General features: G+C 34.4%; 1 pseudogene; it reads left to right on the forward strand.

Annotated features, from left to right (window-relative positions):
* The first annotated feature begins 726 nt into the window (after window positions 1-726).
* On the forward strand, window positions 727-8,590 carry LOC111988550 (probable linoleate 9S-lipoxygenase 5; annotated as a pseudogene).
* The last annotated feature ends 536 nt before the right edge of the window (window positions 8,591-9,126 follow it).

Here is a 9,126-nt window from a genome sequence, read left to right on the forward strand (position 1 = left end):
TGGGAGCGCGTGGGGGCGCGTGACGGCGCGTGGTAGCACGTGAGGCGCGTGACAGAGGCTGTGACGGCGCGTGTGCGCGTGTCTGAGGCGCGTCTTCTTCAGGTGGCGCGTGAGAGCGCGTGCGGACTCCGATGCTTGCGAGACTTCCACGAATGCGTAGATCGAGGCGAGATGATCACAGTGGTATGTGCAAAAATTTTATCGGAGGAAGATACACGGCGGAGACAGTGGTTGCAGTGGTCTGTGTGGTGCGGGACTCCTCAACGACGGCGGTTGCAGTTCCGGAACCTGAGGACAACGGCTGAGAGACGTTGTAGGTTCAACGGTGAGTGGCTGCAGTGGCTGTTGTGACGGCGGAAGTGATAAGGGTGGAGTAACACCAAGAGAGACAAGACTGCTAAAAGAAAGGTCAGAGCAGTGGCTCTGATACCATGTTAGAAATACTGAATGATTGTATTGTATTTCTTGTATAAAAGAATGTACATAGATGCCTTTATATAGGAGGCATATGTGTGCAGTACAAGTAAATATGTGTGCTATACAAGTAACCTAACCGGGCCTAAAGCCCACAACACTATATATGTTAATAATAAATATTAAAAAAAGAAAGAAAAAGAAAAAGCAACTTTCACACCAAGAAAATAAGAGGATCGTCTACCCCACATGCACAAAATGAAGCTTCATTTGTAAATGCCATTTTCTAATCTTGTCTCTATAAATACAAGGAACCCTTCTCTTCACATTCCTCAGATCTAACAACAAACTTTTTTCTCTCTAAAAAACTAGACTTTCTTTATCATATTCTTTGCTTAGTGCTTGAAACAGTTAGAGATGCTTCAGAACATCATCAACAAGATAACCGGCGATGATGAAAGTAGGAACAAGAAGGTTGAAGGGACAGTGGTGTTGATGAAAAAGAATGTTTTGGACTTCAATGATTTCTATGCCTCTATTCTTGATGGCTTCCTTGAGTTGTTAGGCCAAAAGGTTTCTTTTCAGCTCATAAGTGCTGTTAATGGTGACCCTGGTTAGTTCTTCTTTTCTCCATATCGTTCATAACCAGTACTACTTTTGGGTCTTTCTTTCTTTTCTTCATGATATATTTTCTTGTTGTTTAAGCTACTATTCTTCTAATGGTGACCATGTTATTAAAAGAAACAATGGAAACAACCCAAAACCATGTTATTCTTGAATTTCTGGCCTTTACTCCTATATGGAGACATGCGAGTTATTTCCAGATTGGTTTGTGATTTTGGTTTTCTTTTTCAGTTCTTGTTCTTGGTCTTGGTCTTGCTTTTTGCTTTTTATTTTTTCGTTTGCCACTAGATACTCTTTTTTGTTTAACACGGTTAAGGAGAAGACTTAAGCCAACTAGAAAAGACCCAAGTTTTCCAGCCATGACTTCATCATTACTGGCTCTCAATAAATTGACACTGATATCTTTTTATTTGAGGTAAATTTTGACAAATTTACCATTAGATGACATCTTTTTTTTATATTCTTTATACTTGCAAAATTTCAAGAAAATTAATGATTAATAGCTATGTCATTAATAAATTTTTTAAATTGCAAGTTTTTGTAGTATAAAATTATGCATTAAATGTAAACTTATAGATCATATAGTAAATAATATCCTATTGATATAAAATTTGACATGTGTATTAAGAGTGTAAAGAACATGCAATTCAACAATTAGATTTTCAAAATATGCAATAATGTTTATTTTATTGAGGAAAATTGTAGTTTAAAGCTACAACCAATTTTATAGTTAAACTTTGTTCTATATATATATATATATATTAATGGAAGCACTAAGTTTATTGGTTTAGGAAGTATATTTAAAAACTTTTTATAAAAAAAGAAAAAAGTAATTGTTTTGATTTTTCCAGATTGGTTTGTGATTTTGGTTTTCTTTTTCAGTTCTTGTTCTTGGTCTTGGTCTTGGTCTTGCTTTTTGCTTTTTATTTTTTCGTTTTCCACTAGATACTCTTTTTTGTTTAATACGGTTAAGGAGAAGACTTAAGCCAACTAGAAAAGACCCAAGTTTTCCAGCCATGACTTTATCATTACTGGCTCTCAATAAATTGACACTGATCTTGATTGGGTGGTCATAGATCAAGGTTCTATCACTTTTTCCCTTTTCCATGAGCATCATCATCAACTTGTCGAAAAAAATTTATCTGTGTAATTATTATCATTACCTGTTGAAAAAAAATCTATCTGTGTGATTATCATCATTACCACTTTCTCATCTTCTTTTCTTTAACTTATTATTTAGAACGGAAATGGGAATCATGTAATATATATCCATATACCACAGTGGTCAAAGGCCATCAGAAATGGGGCCGAAAATTATCCATTTCGATATTTGTTTTGTTTAAATTTGAGAGAGAGAGAGAGAGAGAGAGATTAGCTATAAAATTTGTTGTAGAATTAAATTACAACTTTACTCAATATCTTTTTATTAAAGGTAAATTTTGACAAATTCATCATTAGATGACATCTTCATTTTATATTCTCCGTACATGCAAAATTTCAAAAAAATTAAAGATTAATAATTGTATCATCAATAAATTATTTAAATTGTAAGTTTTATAGTATAAAATTATGCATTAAATATAAACTTATTGATCATATAGTATATAATATCTTATTAACGCAGAATTTGATATATGTATTAAAAGAGAAAAAAATATGCAATTTAATGATTAGATTTTCAAAATAGACAGTAATGTTTATTTTATTGAGTAAGGTTATAGTCTAAAGCTACAACCAATTTTATTGTTAAACTTTGTCCTATCTATATATATAAACAGATGCACTAAGTTCATTGGTCTAGGAAGTATATTTAAAAAAATTTATGAAAAAAGAAAAAAGTAATTGTTTTGATTTTTTTTTTTTAAATATTTGTCTGATGTCAAAACTTTTTTAAAAATGATTTATTTACATAACCCATATATATTTTCTTGAATGAGAACGAAAATGTGCCGTAGACTTATTAACCACGTTTGTTTTTCAGACAAAAAAAAGGCCATCGTGATTGTCACAGGCACTATACCATTCTCAGCAATAAGTCCAAACAAACAATTCTTCCAGTAAGATAAGGGGGCGGCCTTTTGTATTGAGTTGATTTGTAGTAGTTCTAAATATCTAGACTAGAAATAGTTTTAAGCCAATGTATCTCAATTATTTTATTTGTTTTATTTGAATTGTTTATATTATATATATTTAACATTCTTGAATACAAATTAAGATGCGGTGAAGAATTATTAGATAGGCCACATTTGTAATTGGTACAGGCACTATATATATATATATATAATATACTCAACAACAAGTCTAGAGGACCAATTCTTCCAGTCAGAGGGGCTGTTTTTTATTGTTTTTTTGGCACGGCGAAGAAATTTAGAAGTAGTTTTGAGCCCACCTAATCCTCTATCTTTACTATGATTGATGGAAGCCATAATTGAGATGATTGGCCCATATGTGCAATGCATGTGGACCTATTCATTACAAAACAAAAAATGCAAGTGGACTAGATCATAAAATTTGGTCTATTCATTTGGTTAATCCACCTCATAACTCATTTATGAAATTATTATTACAATGCAGAAATATAAGACTTAAAACTATTGGTTTCCTAGTATTATAAAAAGAAAAAAAGAAAAAGAAGAAGAAGAAGATAATTATATATTAATATTACCATTAAATTAGTTGGAACATTTTATAATTATTTATCTATTGATTTGATAGTTTAAAAGAAAAAAAGCTTTAATTTTTTAGAAATGCTATGATCAAGATGGTAAGACTTTTCTAACATTTGAGTTAGAAAGAAAATAAAAACTTGAAGTAGGACTTTAAACAAAGATCAAGACACCAACTATGATGTTACAATTCACAAGATATATGTGATCTATGTCTTTGTCTGGTTTTAATAGTCAATGTCCAATGAATAGGATTTGTAAGACATACAAACCTTGTATCATTTCTTAAACTCATGGATGTCCGCTATAACATAATAAAACTGCTATTCTAGTCCAATAGGTCATAACTTGTTCAGCACATGAAAATGATTTTTCATTCATGACTATCAAGTTTCAACTAACACAATTCATTTGTGTTATATTCTATATTAGTGATTATGTTATTAAGTGACGATGACAGAAAAAAGTTGACCTTTTCTTTAAACCATCTATTACCTAAACTCAATATTAAATAAAATGCAAGTGGGGTTTCTTTATTTCTTATGACTATACCTTTTTCTGAAGCAGCTAATATCCAAGATTTTTTTTCTTTTTCCTCTTCCTAAGAATGTAAAAATATCAGTAATATTATGTTTAGTGGAACCATAATCAGTATTTAGAAACCTTATTGAGATCAAACTAGGTAATTTCTTTAGTGACTTAATGAAAATTTTAAAAACATGTTTATGGTTTTTCATCATCAACTGTTTGGTCATGGCAAATTGTTACATAGGATGGTTGTCAGGACTTAAGACAATAAGGCTCACTCACAAATTCACAATTTCACAAAGTGGCCTTGCCTGGACTTTTAGAAAAGCTACACTAACTCATCTAGCTTGAGCTCAGTTAAATGGTTTGGTAAATAAAAATGTTGATGACATATAGTTTGTTTCACTTTCCATAGTGTAATTAGTCATTACCATGTTTGGAAAAAATTGGAGCGCACTAAAAATTGTAATTGATGTACTTTTGTGTTTGATGTATTTTTGTAGCAAATGGGTTGCAAGGGAAACTTGGAAGGCCAGCATATTTGGAAAACTGGATAACCACAATCACCCCCTTAGTAGCAGGGGAGTCTGCATTCAAGGTTACCTTTGACTGGGACAATGAAATAGGAGTTCCAGGAGCATTTTAATAAAAAACAACCATCACAGTGAGTTCTATCTTAAAAGTCTTACGCTTGAAGATGTTCCAGGTCAAGGCCGAGTCCATTTTGTTTGCAATTCATGGGTTTATCCTGCAGACAAATATGGAAAGGACCGTGTTTCTTCTCCAACAAGGTAATAAATTATATGAAGATTTCTGTGGTGATCATGAAGTTCCAAAGTTTTGAAATGTTCTAATTAAAACCACAGGAAAAGAAATAGAGTCAAATTCAAGTTTAGCACGAACTCTAGTAGTTTGAAGAGAAACCTCCTACAAATTGATTGAAAAACACCCTTGTTTAGTTATTGTAGCCGATGCAAGCTAGATGAAATTTCTTCTATGGATTTCCATATATCTAAACTAGCCCTTGCAGATGAAAGCATAAAATAGCTAAATCACTTGAAGCTGCCAGCTGAAATATGATATGAACTTGCATAAAAAGTTGATTTGCATAGAGGGTCATGGAGAAGTCCATCTAAAAGTTGTTCTTCCTAATACTTTAAACTTACCCCGAAACATCTAGATTGGTGTTTCGACTGTGAACTACATCCTAAAGTAACAATTTGATTCAATTATATTTTTGCAGACATATCTTCCAAGTGATACACCAGTGCCACTGCTAAAGTACCGAGAAAACGAGCTAGTGAACCTGAGAGGAGATGGAAAAGGAGAGCTTCAGGAATGGGAAAGGGTGTACGACTATGCTTACTACAATGATTTGGGCGATCCAGATAAAAATGCTAAATATGCCCGCCCAGTTCTTGGAGGTTCTAGTGAGTACCCTTACCCACGTAGGGGAAGAACTGGACGACCACCAACGAAGACAGGTTAGACATTTCAATTCAATTTTCAGTTACTTGTTCTATAGTTAGAATTTGTGTAGGTACTAGCAATGACAGTTAATATGACGAATAATGCTGTAATCAGTTGAAGTTTCTAGTATCATGAAAAATTTGAGAATTAGATTTATTAATGAATTCTTGATAATAATCAGAATCTGTACTTTTTCACTGTAAAAGTTAGCATGATTTGGTGTCTATTGCTATTATCATCATTGTCATTAAGACTTCTCTGTTATAATTGTAACAGATCCTAACACTGAGAGCAGGCTGGAGCTTCTTATGAGCTTAAACATTTATGTTCCAAGAGATGAACGATTTGGTCACTTGAAGCTGTCAGACTTCCTTGCTTATGCACTGAAATCCGTAGGCCAATTCCTGAAACCTGAGCTAGAATCTCTATTTGACAGCACTCCAAGTGAGTTTGATAGTTTCAAAGATGTACTTAAACTCTATGAAGGAGGAATTAAGTTGCCCGACGGTCTGCTTAAAACTATTAGAGACAACATCCCTGCGGAGTTGCTCAAGGAAGTTTTCCCAACCGATGGTGAAGGACTCCTCAAATACCCAATGCCCCAAGTGATTAAAGTATAATAACTTTTTCCATGGCACAGCCATTTTTTGGTGACAGATTCAAAAGCTTGCAGATGTATTATTCTTCAAATTCTATTTACTTTAATTTGAATTGTTGTGTTTCATTGACTTGGAGCAGAAGATAGGTCTGCATGGAGGACTGATGAAGAATTTGCCAGAGAGATGCTTGCGGGAGTAAACCCTGTCGACATTAGCCGCCTCAAAGTATTTTTCAGCTTCCATATGTTTTAGATTCTTTAATCTGGATGCCATATTTATTTTTCTTTTCTTCCATCTTCTCAACTTCCAAATGGAGGATTATAGTTTTTCATCGTTAATCATGATTCATTCTATAATTATTGCAGGAATTCCCCCACAAGCAAGCTAGATCCTAAAGTGTATGAGATCAAAACAGTACAATACCAGAGAACACATAGAAAATAGCCTAGATGGGCTCACCATCGAGGAGGTAATGTTCCTTGGTTCACTTATTCCACTTAAGAATTTGGGTGAACTAGTTTGCAGTTATTTTGCAATTGTAGTTAGCTGCTTTACTCTTATTAGCTTGAACTAATAATAATGAACATGAATTTGGCCATAGGCACTTGAGAAGAACAAGTTATTCATATTGGATCACCACGATGCTATCTTGCCTTATTTGAGGAGGATAAACTCAACAACCACAAAGACTTACGCCAGCAGGACACTCCTTTTCTTGAAAAATGACGGGGCATTGAAACCACTCGTGATTGAATTAAGCCTGCCTCATCCTGAAGAGACCAATATGGTGCCATTAGCAAAGTGTACACACCAGCTGAACAAGGCATTGAAGGTTCCATTTGGCAACTGGCAAAAGCTTATGTTGCTGTTAATGACTCTGGCTACCATCAGCTAATTAGCCATTGGTATACCTCTGTCAACGAAAGCCTAGGAAATGATACTTGTCTATATTTAAAATGAGTTTTTAAATGCCTTTTGTATTGGTCACAGGTTAAATACCCATGCGGTGATTGAGCCATTTGTGATAGCAACAAACAGGCAGCTTAGTGTGCTCCATCCAATTTACAAGCTTTTGCATCCTCATTTCCGTGACACAATGAATATAAATGCATTCGCTCGGCAGATCCTCATTAATGGTGGCGGAATTCTTGAGACGACAGTTTTTCCAGCAAAGTATTCCATGGAGATGTCATCAGTAGTTTATAAGGACTGGGTTTTTCCTGAGCAAGCACTTCCTGCAGACCTCCTCAAGAGGTAAATCTGTCACTCTAGAACATAATGACATATTCATGGCGTATGAGGTATCTGGCATTAGAAGTAACTTAAAATTGAGGCAAAATAACACATAAAAGGTTCTTGAAAATGGCTAAATGACACTCCAGAAATGCATGTTGTTTAAAGAAGTTTGAGGCACAATTTAGACATCAAAATTTTGTTATCTTATAGTTGTAAAGGCCTATGTTGTTGATCTTTTTTTCAAATGACATGCTACTTCTTTTGCTGATTTCAGAGGAATGGCTGTTAAGGATCCAAATTCGCCACATGGTCTCCGCTTAGTGATTGAGGACTATCCATATGCTGTTGATGGCCTTGAAATCTGGTCAGCAATTAACTCATGGGTTAAAGACTATTGTTCCTTCTACTACGAGACTGATAGCGTAGTTCAGAAAGATGCTGAACTCCAATCCTGGTGGAAGGAACTCAGAGAGCAGGCCATGGTGACAAGAAAGATGAGCCCTGGTGGCCTAAAATGCAGACACGCGAAGAGCTTGTTGAAACATGCACTCTCATTATATGGATTGCTTCTGCACTCCATGCAGCGGTTAACTTTGGACAGTACCCTTATGCAGGCTACCTCCCTAACCGTCCAACAATTAGCCGAAGATTCATGCCTGAAGAAGGCACTCCTGAATATGATGAACTCAAGTCAGACCCTGATAATGTTTACTTGAAAACAATCACTGCCCAGCTGCAGACACTGCTTGGTGTTGCCCTTATAGAAATCTTGTCAAGGCATTCTACGGATGAGGTCTATCTTGGGCAGAGAGATTCTCGTGAATGGACCTTTGACACAGAGCCATTAGAAGCATTTGACAGATTTGGAAAGAAGCTGGCTGAAATTGAGGACAGAATTGTGACAATGAACAATGATAAGAAGTGGAAAACCGAGTTGGACCAGTGAAAGTGCCATTTACTTTGCTCTATCCCACTAGTGAAGGTGGACTTACTGGCAGGGAATTCCCAATAGTGTCTCACTCTAAAGCTTCTCTACTTGGGTTCAGGGGCGGACATATGATATATATATTATATATATATATATGTGTGTTGAAATTTTAAATTTTGGTCCTAATAGCCCCCTAAATAAAAAAAAAAAAAAAAAAAAACTGGTGTACATATTTAATTTGAAAAATTAAGATTTGCTCTTAAATATATATATTTTTCGATCTCTGAAATATCAAGTTTCATTTTGATAAATGTGTTGAAATGTTTAAAAAACACTTATTTTATATGTAGTATTTTGTTGAATATGAAATAAATGTTAGTTTTTATTTTCATAAAAAAAAAAAAAATTGTTTTAAACTTTGCCCTCCTCAGGTTCGAATCCTGGTTCGTCCCTGCTTGGGTTGTACTTAACTAAAATTATACGTTTTTCTTTCTTTCTTTTTTGACAACTTATGCTATGAATAATTCATTTAATTTCTCCTTATAAAGATGAGTAGCTATGAAATAATCTAATGCTACATGCTTTAAACTTCTTTCTTGGGGTGTTTAAAACTAAAGAACCTTATCAAACAATTAGTGGAAATGGAAAAAAGCATCATTGA

This window comes from Quercus suber, unplaced genomic scaffold (genome assembly GCF_002906115.3).
Source record: "Quercus suber isolate HL8 unplaced genomic scaffold, Cork oak 2.0 scaffold_237, whole genome shotgun sequence".
Classification (NCBI taxonomy): domain Eukaryota; kingdom Viridiplantae; phylum Streptophyta; class Magnoliopsida; order Fagales; family Fagaceae; genus Quercus; species Quercus suber.